Source organism: Callospermophilus lateralis, chromosome 8 (genome assembly GCF_048772815.1).
Source record: "Callospermophilus lateralis isolate mCalLat2 chromosome 8, mCalLat2.hap1, whole genome shotgun sequence".
Lineage (NCBI taxonomy): Eukaryota > Metazoa > Chordata > Mammalia > Rodentia > Sciuridae > Callospermophilus > Callospermophilus lateralis.
Window position 1 is genome coordinate 69,486,697 of NC_135312.1, and position 23,757 is coordinate 69,510,453.

Below are 23,757 nucleotides of genomic sequence, written 5' to 3' on the forward strand. Positions count from 1 at the left end.
CAAGAAGGGAATGAAATTTCTACTTCATCAGGGAAACTGTTGAACCAGTTTTCCTATACTTTATGGATTACTACCTCAATTTCTTGGATTTGTGACTGGAGAAGACCTTGCTGCTATTTAGAGCAGAGTCTGTCTGGAATTTAGTTCTTAGGCTCAGTTAGCATTAGGTAATACAATTCAATCCATGTAGAAGGTAAAATAGATGTTTCTAGAAGGTAACAAGTCTTGTAATCTCCCACTAAACACACTGGATGGAAATTTTTCGAAGAAAGAGGAAGCACTGAATGAGAGGAGCCAAAGAAGGTCTAAAGATTGTGCCAGTAGCATGGGATCAGCTTGATGCAGAAAGTAGACAAAAGGTGAGGACTTCCCAGGGCATCTGCCAGTGATGTCTTCCTAACTGCCTCAGATACCCCTCCCCTGAGTCTTGTTACCTACTCCTCTTATTGAATACAAAGGGGTTTCCTTTTACATTTACATGAGTTTTTCTCTAGTTTCCAAGGGCCATAACATCAATCTTTATTATGTATTGTATTATTTTTTTAAATTTCTTTTTTGTGTTGGTGATGGGAATTGAACTCAGGGCCTCATGCATGAGAGGCAAGCACTCTACCACTGAGCCACATTCCTACCCCTTTTTTTAAGTCCCCAAATTGATCATGGGCTGGGATAGTTTGGAACAAGTTAAATTCATAAAGAACCCTTACAAATCCTCTGTTCAGTTGGGTCCTTGCTGGTAAATGAGGTTCTCCTCCTCTTGAAGCTCTGTGCATTTCCCATCCGCACCTGCATTTTCTACTGGGCCAGGAGAGAGTTCTTCAGGTGGTGTGTTCTTGGTATGTTGTGTCTGATAAACCTGGTGCTCTTTCTGTTCTTGGAGTTCTTGAGTGATATTGTACTGTGGCAGCACACACACAGAGAAAGAAGACTTCTAAGATCTTATGACAGAGGAGGGTTCATAACAGTGTCCCCTGGCTCTTGGATTATTACAGTAGCCTCTCATATGATCTCCTTGCTCCATCCCTACCTCTGATAAAAGTCAGAGTGGTAAAAATAGTTAAATTATGCCATTCCTTTACCCAGAACTTCTTGGTACCTCTCATTCTCATTTCTAGTCCAAGTCAAATTACTTATGGGCTCTGCTTCAGCTGTCCTTCCTCTGACCTTAGCTCCTCTCTTCTTGCCCTCCATCACACACCAGGCCTTCTGGCCTCTTTGCTGGTTTTGTACAGTAGTGCTCAGCTCAGCATTGCTCCTCCAGATGGCCTCCCTCAGTGACAGCTCAACAGTCTCATTGGAGTGCACTTTCCTGACCACCTTTTCTACCTGAGTCCCCTTTGTACCTGGTTATAGTGATTTGTATCATCACATCTAACTGGAGTTTTTAATTTACTTTTTAAAGGTCTGTTTATTTGGTGATAAACTATGTTTTCCTGAACATATTAATAAATGGTTTTAATGTCAGTGTTTGATAACTCCAGTGTGTTTCACCTGTGGGTCTTTCTTTATATTCTGATTTGGAACTTTAGCTCCTGTATTCTGGCATGCCTGGGAATATTTGATTAAAAGTTTGTGCAATGATTTTTTTTTTGGTGTTTGTTACCAGGGATTAAATCCAGGATTCTTACCTATTGAGCCACATCCACGCCCTATTTATTTATTTATTTTGAGACAGCATCTCACTATATTGCCTAGGGCATCACTAATTTGCTGAGGCTGTCTTAAACTTGTGATCTTCTGCCTCAGCCTCCTGAATCCCATAATTACAAGTGTGTGCCAGCACACTTGGCTGATATCTTCTTTGAAAGTGGATGTAACTTTCTTCTAGCAACTTCTGAGCAGATGACCCCGATTAAGCAGAGAATGGTCTATTTTGGTTTTTCCCTTATTCCCAGGCAATAATGCTTCTGGGATCACTAAAGCTTGGGTTCTTAGGTAACCTTATCACCACTGCAGGCCCAGCTGTCCAATTTTTGTCTCCCTGGCTTAAAGACTGCTGAGATATTTGCTCAGATGTATTAAGGGCTTCTGGAAGATGCCTCTAGCAGCCTTTTCCTGCCTGATCCCAATGTTGCCCCTTTGTGTATAAAGTTTGCATTTCCAAATACCTGGAGAGGAAAAGGCATGAGGTGCTGGGATTGTTCAGTTCTCTTCCTACTTTCTGGGATTTTGGTTTCTCCACTCCTGTGGCTTTGTTGCTCTCATCAGAGACTTTTCACATGCTCTTTCTCATGTTCTGTCTGCTTCAGTGGTTTTTCTCAGCAGGATGGAGCAGCTGTCCTCCATAGGCAAAGAGAAAGTTCTTCATGGATGATTTTGGATTTCACAAATGAAAACTCTAATTATTGCAGTTAGTATTTCAAACCTATTTAACAACCTCAGTTCAGCACCAAGTCTTATTCTGAATTGATTTAAGGAGCCTTTTGTAACTCTCCAATGAAACATTTTTCACTTCACATTAACTTAATATTTGATTTTTCTTTAAGGCCTTGAGCGTTTAACTATTCATTTGATTTACTTAATCATTTTCATATGTATCCCCATTAAATAAATAATAATGTCAGTACAAAACAATGTTGGAGTTTAGATAATTTAGATAGTTTTAGATAATTTAGATAGTTTTAGATAATTGAAGGTGCGCAACAACCAGAGATGTACAAGTTGAAACTATAAATTCAGAAAGATCTTTCCAGCTCTTGACTGCTGTACTAAGCTCCTTTTGTACTCAAAATATTATAAACTCCAATATTAAAAAAAAATACAGGAGCCGCATGATGATCATGTAGGCTATTCCTGAAGTGAAGTTGTATCATAGTGTGAATTTCAAGTCAGACAAGATATAACTATCATCTGCCTTTCACTTCCTTTCTGGGTTTTTCATAATTTTCATAATTTTTACTTTTTAGGACCTCTGAATTTGGAAATGTGATATTTAACTGGAATGCCAGTATTCTAATTTGTATCTGCCTCTGATTATAGGTTCTAATGTTGTTCTTATCACAATCATGTGGGCTGTTCTTTGGGAAAGAACCTACTCACTGCGGCACAGTTTAGAAGATACTTGGTTTAAATGTGCTCTTATCTGGTGTTTAAAATCTTGATTACCTGAACTATCAACTTACTATTGGTTTTCCCTCTACAGAAAAACATAACTCTGCGAATGTCTGCCAATAAGGACTCATTTTCAATCGACTTACTCCCAATAAAATGTGATGGCTTCCTTGGGACCACCTCCAATGACCAGAAAGGGCCTGTGTTATGTTTCTACAACATCTGTTATCATGTAAAAGAGAAGAGAGGCTTCCTGTTTAAACAGAAAATAACTGAGAAAAGGATACTATCAGGTATCAAGTATGTGCATGACCTTTTATTAAAATTAAATTATTTATTTATTCTAATTTGTCATACATGATGGCAGAATGTAATTCATTTCATATTGTACATATAGAGCACAATTTTTCAAGTCACTGATTGTACACAAACTATTTTCACACCATTCGTGTCTTCATATAAGTACTTAGGGTAATGATGTCTAACTCATTTCACCATCTTTCCTATCCCCTTCCCACCTCCCTTACCCTTCCTCCTCTTTATCCTATTTAAAGTTCCTCCATTCCTCCCATGCTCTCCACCATTGCCATTATGAGTCAGCATCCTCATATCAAAGAAAACATTTGGCCTTTGGTTTTTAGGAATTGTCTTGCCTCATTTAGCAATATATTCTCGAACTCCATCCACTTACCTGCAAATGCCATGATTTTATTCTCTTTTAATGCTGAGTAATATTACATTGTGTATATATACCAAAGTTTTCCTATCCACTCATCTACTGAAGGGCATCTGGGTTGGTTCCACAATGTAGCTATTGTGAATTGTACTGCTATAAACATTGGTATGGCTGTGTCCCTGTAAGATGCTGTTTTTAAGTCCTTGGGGTATAAAGTGAGGAGTGGGATAGCTAGGTCAAATATTGGTTCCATTCCAAGTTTTCCAAGGAATCTGCATACTGCTTTCCAGAGTGGTTGCACCAATTTGCAGTCCCACCAGCAATGTGTGAGTGCGCCTTTTTCCACACATCCTAGTCAACACTTATTGTTTGTATTCTTGATAGCTGCCATTCTGACTAGAGTGAGATGAAATCTTAAGACTAGTTTTGATTTGCATTTCTCTAATTGCTAGAGATATTGAACATTTTTTTCATATGTGTGTTGCTTGATTGTATATCCTTTCTGAGAAGTGTGTGTTCAGGTCCTTGGCCCATTTATTGATTGGGTTATTTGTTTTTTTACTGTTAAGATTTTGAGTGCTTTATATATCCTAGAGATTAGTGCTCTATTCAATGTGCTTGTGGCAAAGATTTGCTCCTAAGATGTAGGCTCACTAGGCACCTCACTGATTGTTTCTTTTGCAGAGAAGAACCTTTTTAGTTTTAATACATCCCATTTATTGATTTTTTATTTTGTTTCTTGCACTATATGAGTCTTACTAAGGACGTTGGGGCCTAATTCGACATGATGGAGATTTGGGCCTAGTTTTTCTTTCATTAGGTGCAGGGTCTCTGGTTTAATTACTAGGTCCTTTATCCACTTTGAGTTAGTTGAGTTTTGTGCATGGTAAAATATAGAAGTTTAATTTTATTTTATTATATGTGGATTTCCAGTTTTCCCAGCCGTATTTTTTGAAGAGGTGCTCTTTTATCCAGTGTATGTTTTTGGCACCTTTGTCTAATATAAGATAACTGTAGTTATGTGGGTTAGGTTCTGTGTCCTCTCTTCTGTAACATTGGCCTACAGGTACAATACCATGATGTTTTTGTTTCTATTGCTCTGTAGTATAGTTTAAGGTCTGGAACAGAAATGCCTCCAGCCTCGCTCTTCTTGTGCATGATCTTTTAAAGGATCACTTTATTGACCTACAATGAAATTCCAGGTTTTATGTATTACCAATAAACTCTATGAATATTTGTGTTCAAATCTTTAGACATATTAACAAATGCTTTCATTTCTTTTGTATAAAGTAAAAGTGAGATAATCTCTTAAGTGTATGTTTAACTTTGAAAGGAACTGAAATAACAATCCCTTTGTAAAAGTGATTGTACCATGTGTATCAATCTTTGAGAAACTGGCAAATTAATGTGCCATTTAGTTTTTCATGTGTCAACCACATGTTTTTGTTGAAATAGGCCTGGTGGTATAATTTATTGCTCTTTTTTTTTTTTTTGTACTGGGAATTGAACCCATGGCACTTACCCATGGAGCCACATGTCCAGACCAGCTCTTTTTCACATATTATTTAAAATAGGATCTCCTTGTGTTGTAAGGGGCTTGCTAATTTGCTGAGTGTAACCTAGAACTGAGGATCTTTGTTCCTCATCTTCCTGAGCTGATGGGATTACAAGCTTGTGCCATCACACCAGGATAGTTTATTGTTTTTTGATTTTGGGTACATAATATAACTGATCTTTCCAAACAGTGAAACAGAATGTGTTTCTATTTCACTACTCAAATGAGCATTCTGAAACAGATTGGTTTTAGGTACTTGCACACTTTATGTCCTTTAGAGTCTACAACAAGGAGGTTGAAATGAGAGCATATTGTTAAAGTACTTTTCTTTTTAAATAGACCGGTTTTAAATGAATGGTCTATGATTTTTCACATTCTATAACAATTTACTTATTACTATAATGAAAACAGATGGAACATATACAATCTCATCCCTACAACCTAAGATCCCTACAATCTCACTGATGTTATGTAGTTTATAGAGTACCTAATAATTGTAACTTAATTTTATTCTTTTTATCCAGAAACATAATCAGAATTCAAAGTGTGGTGCTGAAGTGAGATCTACAGCAGAAAGGAGATGAGTGTTATTATAGAACCTATTACTTTGAGGTACCTCTATGAGTTCACAGATGCTGGCCTTAGGAGTGTCAGCATTTTTCTGATATTTGTGAGCCTCTGCTTCCCTTCTATGGAGTCATGATGTAATTTGGCTTTGCTCAGATACCATTGCCTATAAATTCTGTTTCTGTAATAAGGGAAATAATCATCCCTAGTCAAAGTAAGCACCTTCAACTGGCTTTTCAAGGCTGAAGAGTGGATATAAAATAATTTTTTTGACTCAGTGTGGCTGCAGATCTATACGTAAGTTGATGTTTGTTCTATTTTCTTGATAATTTTATATGATTTTACACTTTTCAGTTAATGCCAGCCAACTCCCTTTAGAAATAAAAGAATTGAGAAAATAGCATAGAAATTTTTGAGTCATTGGAGGTAAAGAATTAGCAATGATTTAAGGGCTGACTTGGCTGAGGCAAGGGCTGCTGTGCAGGACTGGAACTCTGTCCATGCAGCAATACCTGCTCTCTTGCCTACTTTTTTGTCTTTCTCTTGTGTTGGTTAAGTAATCCTGACTAGAATAGGGAGAGGAATAGTGGATGTAAGGCTTTGATCTTTTGCTAGATGATTAGATAGATTGACTACTGAAAAGCTGACAAGCATTTTGTGAAACACAGTAATTATGAAATAATTTTCCCTACAAATTTTTTGATGAACGAGGTAGAAGGTACCATGCTTTGAATATGTGCAAGTTAAACAACCATGAAGCACACAATGTATGAGTGTTCATTTACCTCACTTATCCCTTCTTGCTAGTTAATTATGTGCTCAAAAAACTAAGGTGGATATTCTCTTATTCAACCAAATAGGGATCCTAGTAGGTGTTTGGTGTTGTTGAAGATGCTAGTTATAGATATGCCCTCTATTCATAGAAATCTTTTAGTCTGATGGAAGAATTATAAAATTATATCAGTTTCTCTGCATTTTTTTTGCTGTGATTGATTGAAGTATTCAGAGACAATATAGAACCTCCTCATCTTCCATTGGAGGGCACATGGAGATACAGTAAGTGAAAATTCTGTGTGTGTGTGTGTGTGTGTGTGTGTGTGTGTGTGTGTGTATGTAGAGAGAGAAGAGAGAGAGAGAGAGAGAGAGAGAGAGAGAGAGAGAGAGAGAGAGAGATTGACCATGTCCCAAGAATGGCATTTAACTCTTTTGACTATAAGCAAAACAAGACCAAAGGGTGTACCATGATCTCATAATGTGTAGTAGATCCAACAGGAATCCTTTGGGTCTTTTCATGTTGTAGAATCAGTACTTGGGATTCAGAAGGTGTCAAGGGCAGTAAATGAATTATGGTCTTTGAACTGTGTGGATTCAGAGACGATGCCCTTCCTGGAAACTCTAGGGGCCTAAGTTGCCAATTTGAGACTACAGAGCTTCTTTAGTGATAACATGTTCAAAGGGAAATTCCATACTAGCCATGGATTTATCAGTTCATGACCTAGGTTCAAATACCAGCTGCCTGGGGGAAGAGAATTAGGGGTGTAAGCTAATGGTTCTAATTGGGCTGTTTGTATTCAAAATTTCAGTTTTGCTTTTCTTGAAGAAACTTTCTCACAATTGTTCCTTTTGCTGTTTAAACCTATATAATGAATTTGCTGAGCCTGCTCAAGGTCACTATTTATCTATCAACGTACAGTGATCTACCAGGCCCCAGTTTTTTCTCTATTTGTGTGTCTGTTTGTCTTTTATCCATACCCTCCCACCCAGTATGGAAACTTGAATTAATAGTAGTGCAGGGTGCAGCAGAAGGGCAGGAGGGAGAAGTGGTTACAGAAAGACACAGTCTTCTTGGCAAGGTTTTACAGTTTTAGGAGAGAGGCATATGCTGTAAAGCAGAAAATAAGAGGGGAATGGCTTGTGAGGGCTGAGAGAAGGGTGGAGGTGAAGATGGAGAGAACAGGAAAGGTGAAGGACTTAACTGAATTTTTGACATGAGTGTAGCTCCAGACTCTATTGAAACAAATTAGCATAGTTCTGTCTGCTCATGGTGTTTGAGAAATAGAAAATAATTGGCCACCTGTAGGTGCTCATTCCCTTGACTAGAGTGTGAACTCCAGGGGGCTAGGACATTGTTTTTCCATTTGTTTATCTACTGGATTTGCTCTCATCTCTATCCCATGTCCTAAAATAGTATGTTGTACATACATAGTAGACACAACATAATTGTGTTGCCTGAATGGATGTGGAACTAGTCAGTGCCCTACATAGTAACTGTGGCATTTGGGTTTCTACACTTCTGATGTTTTCTGTAACACTGGGATTTACTGTCAAAGAAAGCCAAACAAAGGGACTTCTGAAATGCTTTGCCTTACTATATTCACATTTGTTTTTCTGGTTGAATCGTTCAGGATGGCTTGCTCTTTTTTTGACTACATATCTTGAAAACATGGGAAATTTTCTAGGCAATAAAAACTTAGGAAACAAAAAGTCTTTTCCTGATCATTTCTGAAGCAGTTTCTAGGTAGATATTAATAAAGGAGATGCATTAAGAACTGTAGACAAATGCACTTTGAGAGTTTGCCCAAGCATTGTGAATTTGGGTTATTACTAATGATTGAACCCAAGACTTCATGCATGCTAAATACCCCCACTTGCACTGACCTACACCCCCAGTCATACCCAGTCATTTGTGGGTCTTTACACTGGGGGAGGAAGGATAGCAAATGAATTAAGAATTTTCTGAATCCAAGTTTACCACACTCTCAATAGTCCAGTGATTCAGAGTTTCCACAGTTAATAAACAAAGTGAATGGTACATATCACCTCAGCCTCTGGCAGCACTGGTTTCATTTGTTAAAGATCAGGTGCTACAGTCCAAGAAAGATGAGATCATTCTAGATGTGAGTGCTGTGGGGCAGTTGCACTGGGACTTTTGTATTTCATGACACCTATGCAATCATAGGATCAACCTCCCTGGGTATCAGTATGTGAGGGCACATAGCTGTTGGCTTTGATCCTGTGCTTGGAATAGATACTGATTCCACTGTAGAACACATCTTGATGTGCCTAGCAATTCAAAAGAGGGACTGGCATACACACCAGAGTTCTGAATGCCTGAAGTCAGACTGCTGTGTGCACTCCTGTGCCCCTGCAGTAGCCCTGCCCTTAGTTCTCTTCCTCCACCTAATTCTTCCTAGTAGATTCACCTCTTATATTTAGGATAATAATCAGCCTAAAATTGACTTCTTAGGTCTTAGCACAGTCAACACTGCCATAATCATCTTCTTCTGCTCCGATTGTTTACTACCCTCAGGAATTCTCTTAATTTGATTGAAGCATACTTATATCCATTTTCTGACTGTGCATCTCACAAGGATGTCCATACTACAGGGATGTCACCCAATACACACAGAACACTTTCCAGTCAATTAATCAGATACTTAACAAAGCAGTGAATCATCTACCCTGTTTTTTTTTTAGTTGGTAAGACATTTTTCCTGAATGTGAAGAACACGCAATTTTTTTTTATACTCTGGAGTACTTTGCTCCACTCTGATTTCTACTGAAGATATATTAATTTTTGTTCTGACTAGATTTTAAAAGTGAGAACATTACTGCTGATCAATCTCCAAATCAGTGTTCATTAATGGTGTCTAACTTGACTGGGAAGCAGGTGGGGGGATTTGAAGAGGCTGATCATTAAACATGATTTAGAAACTGTTTTAAAAGGAGTAAAAGTAATGCAGATCATTCATAAAAAAATGGCTACTTATTTTGTGGTCTGAACATGAAATATGTCATTTCCCCCAAAGAGATTAGGGATTTCAAGATATTTGAGGGATCTCAGACATTTTTTATAGGTCCTGACTAGACTTCTAGTAATCAATGATATTTTACATTAATATTTGGTGCTTGTTATCTATCTGCAATTTCATCAACCTTTCCTAAATGCATTCAGTGTAGACCCTAAACCTATGGAACTCTTTGTAAAGTAAAATACTAAATCAGTATATTTTTGTGTTTACAGTGGGATCATGAACCCTGGCCTTAATGCCATCGTGGGACCCTCAGTTTCAGGCAATACTTTGTGAGTACAAAAGAAGGTGTAAGTAAGCCTTTTTGGCTGCATTTTAGTATGCTTTTTAAAAATCACATGCGTTGGTTGTGCATGGTGGTGCACTCCTCTAATCCCAGCAGCTTGGAAGGATGAGGCAGGAGGATCATGTGTTCAAACCATCCTCAGCAAAAGCGAGGTGCTAACCAACTCAGTGAGTTGCTGTCTCTAAATTAAATACAAAAGATGACTGCAAATGAGACCCAGTGGTCAAGTACTACTGATTTCAATCCCTGGTACCCGGGCCCCACCCCACAAAAAAAAAATCACATGAATTTGCTATGCATTTCCTGTCTGATGCTAGGTAATATGGATAAAATCAATTTAAACTAGCATATGGTTTTAATCCAAGGACCAGGAAGTCTTATTAAATTCAGCTTTAACAACATGGCATGATGAAGTGATCACAATATATCAGTCCATCATATTATGAACTAAAGTGGAAAGAAGATAAGGGAATAATGTTAAAAGTGAACAGAAGGAGCTGAAGTTCTCAGGGAGATCATGCATCAGAGATAAAGAAGACTGTTGCCTGGGTTGGGACCATGAAGTTGAGGGTCACTGGGAGTCTATACTGGATAAGCCAATAATATTTTGCTTTAATGATTTTGGAATGACTTATAGCACATGAAGAAAAGGATGCTAAGAATTTCTATGTGTGTGTGCACCTACACAAACACACACATATGTTAAACCATAGAAGTTTTTGACAAGTTCAATTTTTAACTTGAACAGAATCTGGATTCTGAGGAGGTGAGAGATGTGGCCTTTGTAGGAAGGAAAAATCTCTGAACATGTGTGTCCTTTTATAGGTTGTTAGATATATTGGCTGCAAGCAAGGATCCAAGTGGTATATCTGGAGATGTTTGGGTACATGAAGTACCTGAGGATTCCAATATACCACATAATACAGGCTATGTGGTACAGGTAAGTATTGGTGATTTTGCCTTTTAGGTTTCCCCTGTTTCTGTATGTGCAAGAGACTGTGCTTATAGTTTTACATGCTTCCAATTGAAGATGCTCAGTACCAACTTTATTTATACCACCTTTACATAATCTCCTTTAAGATTGAGGTAGGAGTCAAAAGGGGAGGCAGAAAGAACCTGGAATATAGACTTTTAGGCAGTGGTATCAATTCTAGATTTTATATCATTTCCAAAACCATCTACTGTTGTCTTTTTGGCTCTTCATTCACCTCTCTTCTTCTTCTAGTATGACTTTAGCAACTCCTCATAGAAATCATTTTGTAAATGTCTAGAAGTCATCATAATTATGAGTGCTCCACCTGAGTATGCAAATAACTTCCCTTGGGCTCTAAAGCTGTCTGTATAGAATTTCTGAAATCCTTAGAGTTGAAACTTTACAATAGCTAGAACTTTCCTTTGGGTTTATTTTATTTATTTATTTTTTTAGTTGTTGATGAATCTTTATTTTATTTATTTATACGTGGTACTGAGAGTCGAACCCCATGTCTTACACATGCTAGGCGAGCTCTCTACACTGAGCCACAACCACAGCCCTGGTTTTATTATTTTCATATTTTAAGTTACATACACAGAAGTGATGGTCTTAGAGTGTTTCTCAATGAAATCACATTTGCCTTCAGGATGATGTTGTGATGCACACACTGTCTGTGAGAGAGAACTTATGGTTCTCAGCAGCTCTTGGGCTTCCAACAACTATGACATAACAGGAAAAGAAGGAGAGGATCAACAACATCATTAAAGAGTTAGATCTGGAGGAAGTGGCAGATTCCAACGTAATGTGTAAAATCTGATAGAGTCATAACCAGGAAAGAGGAGCTCAGAAGTTTCTTAATGTGTATGGTGTCAAAACTGGCTGCTTTCTGTAGTGATGAGAAAGATAACTAGTTACATAGTATGAAGAGGGAAATATGTGGGGAACAATCTTAACTGTGGTCTAGTCCTGAAGAAGGAGTAGGTCTATGTGGAGAGAGCCCCTCACATGGCCGTTTCCATGGTCCTCCCACCCCCATTGTTGAAGACACAGGTTGTTTGATGTCTTTGCACTGACTTTTCTTGTTCTTCTTTTTCCTCTTTTAGCTGCTCTTCTCCAACTCTTCCTCCTGGAAATATTGTTACATGTTTTTTGAGGTATACTTCTGTATTTCATAAAGGAAAAGAATCCAAGTATTCTTTTTTAAATTATATGGAACACTGGATTCATTTTAACATAATTATAAAAGCAGAGAATATAATTTGTTCTGGTTCATTCCCCGGTACTTCACTTTTCTTCCCCTCACTCTCTCCCCTGTTCCTATTCCTCTACTCTACTGATCTGTCTATTTACTTACAGTATTTTTAGCATTATTTCTTTGTGTGTGTGTTTGTATAAATATATATATATATGATGGTGCTGAGCATATATATATATATATATATATACACACACACACACACACACACACACATATATGGTGCTGAGAATCAAAATACAGCTGTAGTATATTCATATATGTACATAAAAATGTTTGGTCAGATTCATTCCATTGCCTTTTCTTATCTAATTTTTCCTCCCTTCACTTCATTCCACTTTGTCGACTCCACTGAATTTTTCTATATTTTTATCCCCTCACCCTTTATTCTGAATTAGCTTCCATATATCAGAGAAAGTAATCAACCCTTGTCTTTTGGGGGGATTTGGCTTGTTTCACTTAGCACGATATTCTCCAGTTCCATCCATTTACTGGAAAATGACACAAAATTGTTCTCTTTATAGCTGAGAAATACTCCATTGTGTGTGTGTGTGTGTGTGTGTGTGTGTATATATATACCATTTTTTCTTTACCCATTAATTTTAAAGGGTATTAGTGATTTCCAGGTATTAGCAATTTTGCCTTTTAGGTTTCCCCTGTTTCTGTCTGGGCAAGAGCCTGGGCTTATAGTTTCATTCCATAACTTGGCTATTGTGAATCATCTGCTATAAACATTGCTGTTCATCACAGTAATATGCGGATTTTAATTCTTTTCGATATATAACAAAGAGTGAGACAGCTGATATATGGTAGTTCTATTCTTTGTTTTTTTGAGAAATCTCCATACTCCAGAGTGTGAAATAATTTGGAGTTCCACCAACAATGTATGAGCTCACCTTTTTCCCCATATCATTGCCAACATTTATTGTTATATTTATTCTTGATAATCACCTTTCTGACTAGAATGAGATTAAGTCTCTGTGTAGTTTTAATATGAATTTCCCTAATTGCTACAGATATTGAACATTTTTTCATGTATTATTTCTTTTGAGAACTGTCTATTTAATTATTTTGTCCATTTAATGATTGGTTCATTTGTTTATTTTGTGTTAAGTTTTTTTGGGGGGGGTTATTTGTATTTCCTGGAAATTAATGCCCTGAGAAGTAGGTAAGAAATGTTTTCTGCCTTTATGAGGCTCTCTCTTCAAATTCTTAGTTCTTGGCTGTTCAGAAAGTTTTAAATCTGATACCATCTCACTTATTGATTTTGAGTTTATTTCTTGTGCTCTAGGAGTCTTAATAAGAAAGAGGTTTTCTGTGCCAATATTTTGGAGTGTTGGGCCATCATTTTGTTCTAGCATGCACAGGGTTTCTAATCTAACACCTAGGTCTTTGATCCACTTTGAATTGAGATATGTGCAGGGCAAGAGGTAGGATCTAAATTTAATTCTACTCCTTATGGACTTTCAGTCTTCTTGGTGCCATTTGTTGAAGATATTGTCTTTTTTCCAATATATGTTTATGGCATCTTTTTCTAGTATGGGATAACTGTATTTCTGTGGCTTTGTCTGTGTCTCTCCTATTCCATTGGTCTTCATATCTGTTTTTGTTGGAAGCCATGTATGAATTATGATAAATTTTGTGTTTGTTTGAGGCAGGATAAGGCAGGGAAGCTGCTTTTCTGGGAACTCCTGGGTGAAATTCCTTGGTTCCAGAAGCCCAGATCATGCTGGTGCCCTGCCTTAGCTCACAGCCATAGGATCAAACACAGCCCTTGGGATGTGGGCGTAACCACCTAAGCACTAAACAATCTGTTTTCCCCCCACACTTATCCTGTTTTTCCTGATGAAATTACTTACTATGCCCTTTGATCTTTACCACTATACATAAAGTAAGCACAGGTTTTTCTCTTTATTAGGGTAAGACCCCATCAGGTGTGTTCCACCCATCACAGCCACACTTTGAAAATATATACAATTCTTACCTATTGTTTTTATTTCTTTAATATTACTTTCCTAGATTTTATTTACAGCTGGTCCACACCTCTCATAGTTACCCACTCCCTTCCCATTCAGGTTGTGAGTGAGATTTTTGGTGCATGTAACATGCTGTTTTTGTTACTATAGCTCTGAGGTATTATTTAAGGTCCAATATTGTCATACCTCCTGCTTTGCTTTGCTTTTTCAGGATTTCTTGGGCTATTCTGGGTCTCTTATTTTTCCAAATGAATTTTATAAGTGCCTTTTATAATTCTTTTAAGAGTGTCAGTGAAATTTTGATGAGAATTGCAGTGAATCTGAACATTGCTTTTGGTAGAATGGCCATTTTGATAATATTAGTTTTGCTTATCCAAGAATATTCAAGGTCTTTCCATTTTCTTTTTTTGACATATCATACCTTTGAACCAAATGGGGTATAATTTCTCATTTTTCTGAGATCTTCTTCAATTTCTTTCTTTAGTGTTCTGTAGTTTTCATTGTAGAAGTTCTTTTGCCTCTTTTTTCAGATTGATTTTTGAAGCTATTGTGAATGGGTTTTTTCCTAATTGGTTTTTTAGCCAATTTAACATTGATTATAGGAATATGGTTGATTCATGGGTGCTGATTTGTATCCTGCTATTTTGCTGAATTCATATATGAGCTCTTGAAGTCTTCTGCTAGAGTTATTTGGTCTTCTAAATATAGGATTATGACATCATTAAACGGAGATAATTTGAGCTCTTCTTTCATATTTACATGTCTTCAATTTCTTTCTCTTGCCTGATTGCTCTGGTTTGAATTTCAAGGTCTATGTTGAATAGGAGTGGGGAAAGAGGCATGCTTTGTTCCTGTTTATAGAGGAAATGCTTTCAGATTCTCTTCATTTAATATAATGTTGACCTTAGTTTGGTCACATATAACTACAGATAGAAAAAAAAATTATCTCAACATTGTAAAAGCTATATGTCAATATCTTTAAGATTTTATAGTTCATCGGAGTAGAAATTTTCAAAATAGTTTCTGATGATTCTATGGATTCAGTAGCATAAAGGTTGATATTTCCTTTTTCATCTCAAATCTTATTTGCATTTTCCCCTTTTAATTTAGTTAGTTTAGCTAAACATTTATCCTTTCCAAAACCAACTCTGTTTCATTGATCTTTTTAAAATTTTTGAATTCGCAATTTTATTGGTTTCTGCTCTCACTTTAATTATGTCCTATCGTCTAATGATTTGGGCATTGGTTTGTTGGTTCTTGTTTTCCTAGGGGCTTGAGATGTAATTTTAGATTATTTATTTGTTACCTTTCTATTCTGTTAATGTATTAGCTCAATGCTATGAACATTCCTTTTAGAGCTGTCTTCATACCATCACAGAGAATTTGATATATTTTATCACTCTTCTCATTTACTTCTCAAATTTTTAATTTTTCCCCTGAGTTATTCTTCTATCCATTCATCTTCAAAAGTGGTTTATTTTATCTGCTGGTGTTAGAGTGGTTTCTGCTTTTTACCTTATTTTTGATTTCCAATTCATTCTGTTGTGTTATAGTAGAATTCAAAATATTATCTCTATTTTATTGTATTTGCAAAGATTTGGTCTGTGACTGAAAAGGTGGCCTGTTTCAGAAAATTTCCCATGTGCTCTAGTGACGAAAGTGAATTCAGTCATTGATGGATAAAATATTCTGTTAATGTCTTGTAGGTTCATGTATTAATGGTATTTTTTAGTTCTCTACAGAACTAGAATCTTTACTTAGCTTATGTTTGGTTGATCTATCCAGTGTTGAAAGAGGAAATTTAAAGTCACCCAGTGTCATTGTATTGTGATCAATTTGATTCTTAATATTGCTAAGGGTTTGTTTCATGTATGTAGATGCTCTGTTGTTTGAGGCATTGATCTTTTTAATCATTATCTTCTTGATATATGATTCCCTTTAGTAGTATGAAGTAACTTTCTTCGTCTTTTCTAATTAATTTTGTCTTAACATACACTCAATCTGATATTGGAATAGTTATGGCTGATTGTTCGTGGTTATACTTTAATGATATATCTTTTCCCATTCTTTTACCTTATGTCTATGGATATATTTGCCTCTGAGGTGAGTCTCTTGCAGACAACTATTGTTGGGTCTTGTTCTTTAATCTAGTCTGCCAATCTGTCATTTGATTGAAGATTTTAGACTATTTACATTCAATGTTGTTATTGAGAGATGGTTTATAATTCCAAACATTTGATCTATTTCTCATGTTTAAAGCAGACTTGTTTTCCTTTAATTGACTTTTATTTCAGGGACTTCATTCCTATGTTTCTTTTCATTTTCACTCTTCATTTCTTCTATATGGAAAATTTAATTGAATATGTCTATAATGCAGGCTTACTAGTTATGAATTCTTTTGTTTCTGATTTTCATGAAATATTTTTATTGCATCTTTAATTCTGAAGCTTAATTATGCTTGGTATAGAAATTCTTGGTTGACACCATTTTCTTTCAGAACCTTGTTTATAGTACTCCAAAATCTCCTGGATTTTAGATTCTGACTTGAGAAATCAGTTGAAATCTGTTTTGGTTTAGTTCTAAATGTGGCCAGCCCTTTTTTATTGTAGCTTTTACAATTCTATCCTTACTCTATATGCTAGGCATTTTCATTATAATGTTTCTTGGTGTGAATCTATTGTGATTTTGTATACATGGATTCCTATATGTCTCTTTGATTTGAATTTCTCTCTCATTCCTAAGGGTTGGAAATTTTTCTAATATCATTTCATTGAAAAAATTGTGGATGCCTTTAGCTTATATTTCAGAGCCTTCATCTATCCCAATAAATACTAAATTTGGTATCTTAGTGATAGCTCATATTTTTTGAATTTTCTACTCATTCTTAACATCTTAATATTGAATTTTCTATTCATTCTTAACATCTTTATGCAATCTTTATTCTAGATTATATGTTTTGTTTTCAAGATGTAAAGATTTATCTTCAAAGTGATATAATCCATTCATGTTGCTTTCCATTGAGCTTTTAGTTTGGTGCTGCAGTCCGGCTGCAGCAAAATAACCGGGGGGTGACGAATAACTTGTGTACCTTGATATAGCAGGAGTGAGAGCCGTTTACAGACCTTAACAGTTTGGTTTCTGAGTCTTTCACTTCTAAGATACCTATTTGGTTCCCTTTTAGAATTTCTTTATTTTTATTGAAGTAATCTTTCACTTTCTGTATTTTTCCTCTGATTTCACTTTTTTTACCTTTTTAGGTTATATAATATTTTATCTTTTAACTTTCCAATTTTTTTTCTGACATATTCTCTATGGTAGTGTCTATGGAGTCAGTTGTTGAAATATTAGGGACTTTGGGGTGATTTTTTTCTTGATTCTTTTTTCATAGCATTTCTATGCCTGCACATCTCTTGGTATAGTTCTCACTTCTTTTTTAAGAGAATGACTACTTGTGAGGTTTTTTTTTTCTTAAGAACCCTGGGATGATTTCCTATTCAGATGTTATTTTTTTTGTCAATGTGTGACCTCTGCTGATCCTAATATCAGCACCAGTTTCAAGGATGCCACTGAACCCTATTTACTATAACCACTTCAGAGCCAAGGCTAGTATTCTTCAACCTTATAAGAAAGAAAAGCTTGTTGCTATTTTTCTCCACAGTTTCCCAAATACATATGTAAACCTTTAAAAGTGTTCTGGAATAGCTCCAATAATAGTTATTAAATTTAGTACAATTACTGTAACCATAAATGAGGGATTGGTGGGGAATTGGGGAATATAGGCCCTAAAGGATTGGAAAAGAGAAAAATTAAGAGAGAGAGAAAAGATAATTTGCAGTAAGGTACAAAGGTAAAATTGATGGATAGTGGGTATGTGAGGTAGTAGCAGATAATGCAAGAGAATGAATCAGGGGTAAGAGGAACAAGTATAAACTAGAGATGTGAAAACAAAGATAAGAAGATTTATTCTTATAATACTTTAAACCATTAGATGAAATACATTCAAATGGATTGAAGGTACAATGTTGGCTATTGGGGTTAAAACACTCATTCATGCTAAAGAGTTATATAAATGATCATAGTTGATGTTAGAATTATCCATAGTAAACCATGCCAAGGTGAAGAAAAATCTTGTTAAATTTTGGTTTGGATATCAATGGGGCTTGGATAGGTAGCAGATAAACATCATTTTTTTTCTGTGGATCTCTCCTGAGTTACGATGGCACAGGAGCTACTTTTTAGCCCCTTTGGTTGTTGTTGTTGTTGAGTGATTGGGGCTGCCTTTTAAACTGATTTTATCTTTCTAGGAAGACACTTTCTTTTACTCTTACTTAGGTCCAAGCTGGCACTTTAGTGTGTTGCTTTCTTGGATTTCCAGGGGAAATGTACAAAGGTAATAGTTGGCTTCTTAGAATCATATAATCTCATTGATTTAAGTAATTTATTTTTTAGCTCTTTATGATATTTTAACATAACAAAAATGTAGACAAATAGTTTGATTACTCAAATGATATGATGGATAACCTAACAATGAATTACTGCCTCTATAGGGTAGTACTAGTCCCTTCAATGGTCATTTGTATCCCTTTTCTTTCACAATAACCTAAGGAAATGAGCACATATCTTACCTTACTGATACCATTATCGAACAAATGGAACAAGGTCTCTATATTATGAGCTGTTACATGTTTATATTTATTAATATGACCCTAATTGTTCCCAAAAGCCTTTTTCTCTGCTTATAATAATTATATAAAATAATATATTTCATTGTGCCATACTTATACATTTATATAATACTTTGATCAGGTACCCAAATGTCTTTTAAAGATCAGTTCTTAATAGAAACCATTCAAGGGTTGTGTATTTTGTACTTCCTACCTCCCCTAAATCTTCTTTATCCCCTCCCCACACATTTACTGGCTGCAAATATTGTGCCACTCACCTTGTGAAATATTCCCGGTTCTGGATTTTTCTGAAAAGATGAGTGAGCAATTCTGAGGTAAGTTACATATAGAAAAAATCATTTTGGGGAAAAATATGAAATTTAAAAGATGCTAATATGGTATGTTGGAAATTATATGCTCCTGGCTCCAAGGTGACTATCTTCTTTTCAGTCCAGTTGGGATATTTTGTAGATGTGGTGTGTCTGTATGGGATGTTCAGAACACACTAAATGATCATTGTAAGTAGTTTCTTTTTCTTTTCCTTTTTTTTGTTGTTGTTTTATTGTTTTTTTTTTTTTTTGTACCAAGGATGCTTAAACACTGAGCCACATTTCAGCCCTTTTTTATATTTTATTTAGGGATTGGTTCTCGCTAAGTAGCTTAGGGCCTCATTAAGTTGCTAAGGCTGGCTTTGTACTTGAGAACATCATTCTGAGTCTCCCTAGCCACTGGAATTACAGGCATACTACACTGTGCCAGGCTCTCCTTTATTAAATTTATTTCCCTACATCATAGTTTTCTTTTTAGTTGGTTTGATTTTTTAGTGTTTTTACTTACTCTCTTAAAATATTTGTCAAGGAATGCTCAGGACTATTAAAAGAATGAGATTCAAATCAGGTGACTACTTTGCACTGAGGCTTAGCTTACACATGGGGTTAGAGAAAAACTTTTTTCCCCCAGATGTCATTTATTTCCTGCTCAGAATAATGAGGAAAATGAAGTAAAGTGTCTCTAACAGGAATGGTACTGGTTAATTCACCAAATAGCAGTGACCATGGAAATTCTTGAACATGATAATAATTCGTGTTTTAGGTGGAATCTAAAGGAGAAAGAAAAAAGACTAGTATAGGAATGGAGTTGATCCTTGATCCTCTCATCTTGTTCCTGGATGAACCCACAACTGGATTAGATGGGAGAACAGCTAATGATGTCTTTACACTTCTAAAAAGGTAAAAACTATGGCAACATTTTATTTCATTCATTTACTCTTTGATCACTTTTATTTTACTGGTATTTCTTGTGCAGGAGATTCAGAAGTTTTTTTTTTTTTTAATGTTTCTTCTTCGTAGCAGGATACAGTCAATAAACAAGAAGTGGTTCAAGAAAGATGAAGCAAGAATATAGGAAAGGAAGGCTAAGGTGAAGGCAGGGAGCTTTTTAATTAGAAGGATCAGAAAAGGCCACAATCATGTGACACATATGCTGGGAGAGAATGAGTGAGATGTGCTATAAATCAGAAGAGAGTTCGTGTTAGAAAAGGCAGCCAAGTGGCTCTGAAGCACAGCATGTCTGATGTGTGGGGAAGACCAGCAAGGCCAGAGGGACAGACCCAGAGACTATGAGGAGTGACGTTTGGTGAACTGTCACAATACCACAGACTGGAGGCTTAAACACAAAAATTAATTTTCTCATGACTCTGAAGGCAGAAATTTGAAAAGTGTATGCTGTGGGTTGTTTCTTCATTGGCCTCTCATTGGCTGCAGATGGTCACCTTCTCCCTTTGTATGTCTGTGTTTTAATTAACTCCTAACTGGACATAGTCAGATGAGAACCCTCAATACCTCATTTAAATTTAAAGACCTCTTTGAAAGCACTATGTTCAATGTGGCTACATTCTGAGGCACTGGGGGATAGGGCTTCAACATCTGAGTTTGGGGAGGACCCAGTTTAGCCCTTCACAGGTGGATTAGGATTTTAAGTGGAGTTGGGCTGGTGGCAGAGGTCATGTAAGAAGTATGGCTTTTCCTGTCATGAGAGGAAATGGGGAGGTTTTTGAGAGTTTTGGAGCACAGCAATGGTTGCGGGAAGACCGCAGTTAGGCAAGGATGAGGGAAGATCCAATGAAGGAGCTGATGAAGGATGATGAAGCATTGACGAGGATGGTCCTGGTGAGCAGAGGGTGGATTCTAGATCTGTTTTCAAGGGAACCAACAGGATCAGCTCAGGATTTCCACCTGTCATGGGAGGATTGAGACAATGACTTCTGACATTTGAGGCTTCAAGAAGTGGAAGAATGAAATTAGACAAATGCATTTCTTTTTATAAAAGAAGAAAAATGTGAAGGGATGTTTATAGGAAGTTTTTCAATAGTTGAGACTTAGACATCATCTTTAAAAATATAGAAACATATTTCAAACTGAAAGGAAATATCCAAGAATAATACAAATGAAATTCTACTTTTCTCACCTGGATTTCCCTCTGTTACATTTCACTATATCTGTAGCCCCTTCTTTCCTCTCTGCTACTTACCATGTAGTTTCTTCTGCCATCATGCCCTTTGACCCCAAATACTTCCTACCAAAAACTCCAATCCAGGAGAACACACTATCATCTTCAATTCCCAGTCAATAAGCCTTTCTTTGCCAGGATCCAATTATGGCTATTCAAATCCTTTGCTAGTATGCAATCAGAGCTAGTGTGTCTGTTTCCTGTCTGTCAGAATCTCTCCAGAAATACATTTTTCCTGTCTTCTTACAATCTAGAGCAATTCATGGTGTGACCCCCTGCAGGGTCCATCCCAGTGAGTGTTGCATGATGCTCAAGAATGAATGGATGCTGAGTTCTCAGTGCAACACACTTGAGAATGCAACCTGCACAGGTAATGTCAGCCTTTATCATCTAATTGTGGTACACATATATTTATACATAGATATTTACTAAAAAATATATGCATGAACAGAGATCTATAACTATTGCTGTTTTGTTATTGTGTATACATTGAAAAGCCCATGAATTCATAATAATATTTCTGACTCCAAACTAACACCTCTGTCTTACATTTAGTCTTTGCTATTTTCATGTTTGTAAGTGACTTCAGACAGAGAGATTTTGGGCTCCCATTATCTCAAAATATTTACTTCCTTGCTTACTGATGTAATTTATTTGTTTATTGGAACCAATCTCCAAGTAGTTCTACTCTCTCCCTTTATCTACCATCTCTAGAAACTCCTCTGCCTCATTGTTTTAAGGTGTGAATCACACTATCTTCAAGGCTTCCCCTCTCTGTCACAACCTTGCTTCCTCTGATGCTCATAACCCTATGAGCAAGTCTCTATGCTAGAAGAGAGGAAACAGCAAGAAAGGAAGATATTTATGAGTTAGACATCACAAGTTTAAAATGCCATTTGCACATATAAGTGATGATGCCCAGTCATGGGTCTGGAGATCAGGCCCCATTACAGAACCCATGTATGATATTTAGATTCATAGACATTTTCTTTGTGGTTTGCTCTGCTTAGCACACAGGCATCTTTCCTCATGCAGAGAGCTCTAATTAGTCCTTCCCAAACACTGCTGTGCAAGTTCATCACCTGGGGTCTGGTTGAAATGCAGATCATGTTTCTGTAGGTCTCAGGAAGGGTTTAAAATTCTTCAAAGGAGATTTGAAGAATCACTGATACTAACACTGTTAGTCCTCAGAGCACACTTTCAGTGTCAGAGCTCTCAGAAACCCCATGTCCATCTTCCAGTCCTTTCCCAGCTCCTATTGCCTATTGACTGAATTTCCATCTTTTTCTGAAGTGCTCACCATAGGCCTGTTTTGCCATCTCTGTTAGTTATCTTCTTCACCCAAAACAACACCAACACAAGCAAACACATAAACACTGCCTGTTGTGTTACATGGAACTGCTTCTTACAGTTTTGAGAATAGACTTGTTCACTTCACACTTTGTTCACCTTGTTCTTTCACTGCATCTCTTTTCTTAGCTCGCCATCATTGGGAATTTGGATATTCTACATATATCACCTTCAAACGAGTTATCACTCTTTTTTTTTTTAACAAGGAGCCATTAACTACTTCAAATCCACATTAGAATGAAATTATAGATCTTACTACCTATTTCTCCATGAGGCAGAACCCCCTTGGATACAATAGATTTATGAGGTGCTAATCAAATTATTAAATTGAAGTGATTCTTTTCTCAAAATACTTTAAAAAATTGGGAAAGTGATGTTGGCCTTTGTTTCTTCTAACCTTAAGTTAGACTTTTCCATACTGTACTATTTGTAGTCTCACAGGTCATTAACTAGTTCTTGAAAGTGGGTGTACTCAAGAGATTATCTGAGATACTTGGTAATAATATGGATTCCCTATTCCAACCATCAGAGATTGTGTACCAACTTCCCTGAATTCACTGTCTGGGTAGACTCTAGGAAAATTAATTTTCTCTCAATCTCTATAGACAATTCTAGACTGCTGATGCACCAAACTTTAAGCATATTTAATCTTTTAATAAAAGCATTGAATTTTATTTTCCTCAACTACCAAGTATGTAATGAGTTGAGATGACAAGTTTGTAAGAGAAAATCAAGTTGAACTGAGAGAAAAAACTCTACTGGCAGAAGTAAGTATTTTACCAAGAAGTGCAAGGTCCAGATGTTTAATGATTCATTATTTCCCTTTTTTACTTAGGATTTCTCAGCAGGGGAGAACAATTATCTTCACCATCCATCAGCCTTGTTATTCCATCTTCAAGCTCTTTGACAGTCTTACCATATTGGCCTCAGGGGAACTAATGTATCATGGTCCTGCTCAGAAGGCTTTGGAGTACTTCCAATCAGCAGGTGCGATTAACCTTTTAATGCACTAGATTCGTCATTCACAGACTTCTGGAAGAGCAGAGGAGTCCACAGGAGTGCTATAGGAATGCTCTTTGATCTT

At 36.4% G+C, this 23,757-nt stretch overlaps 1 pseudogene; it reads left to right on the forward strand.

Moving 5' to 3' along the window:
• Positions 1 to 284: 284 nt before the first annotated feature.
• The window catches only part of LOC143405707 (broad substrate specificity ATP-binding cassette transporter ABCG2-like), a 69,999-nt pseudogene continuing 46,526 nt past the window's right edge, over positions 285 to 23,757 (forward strand).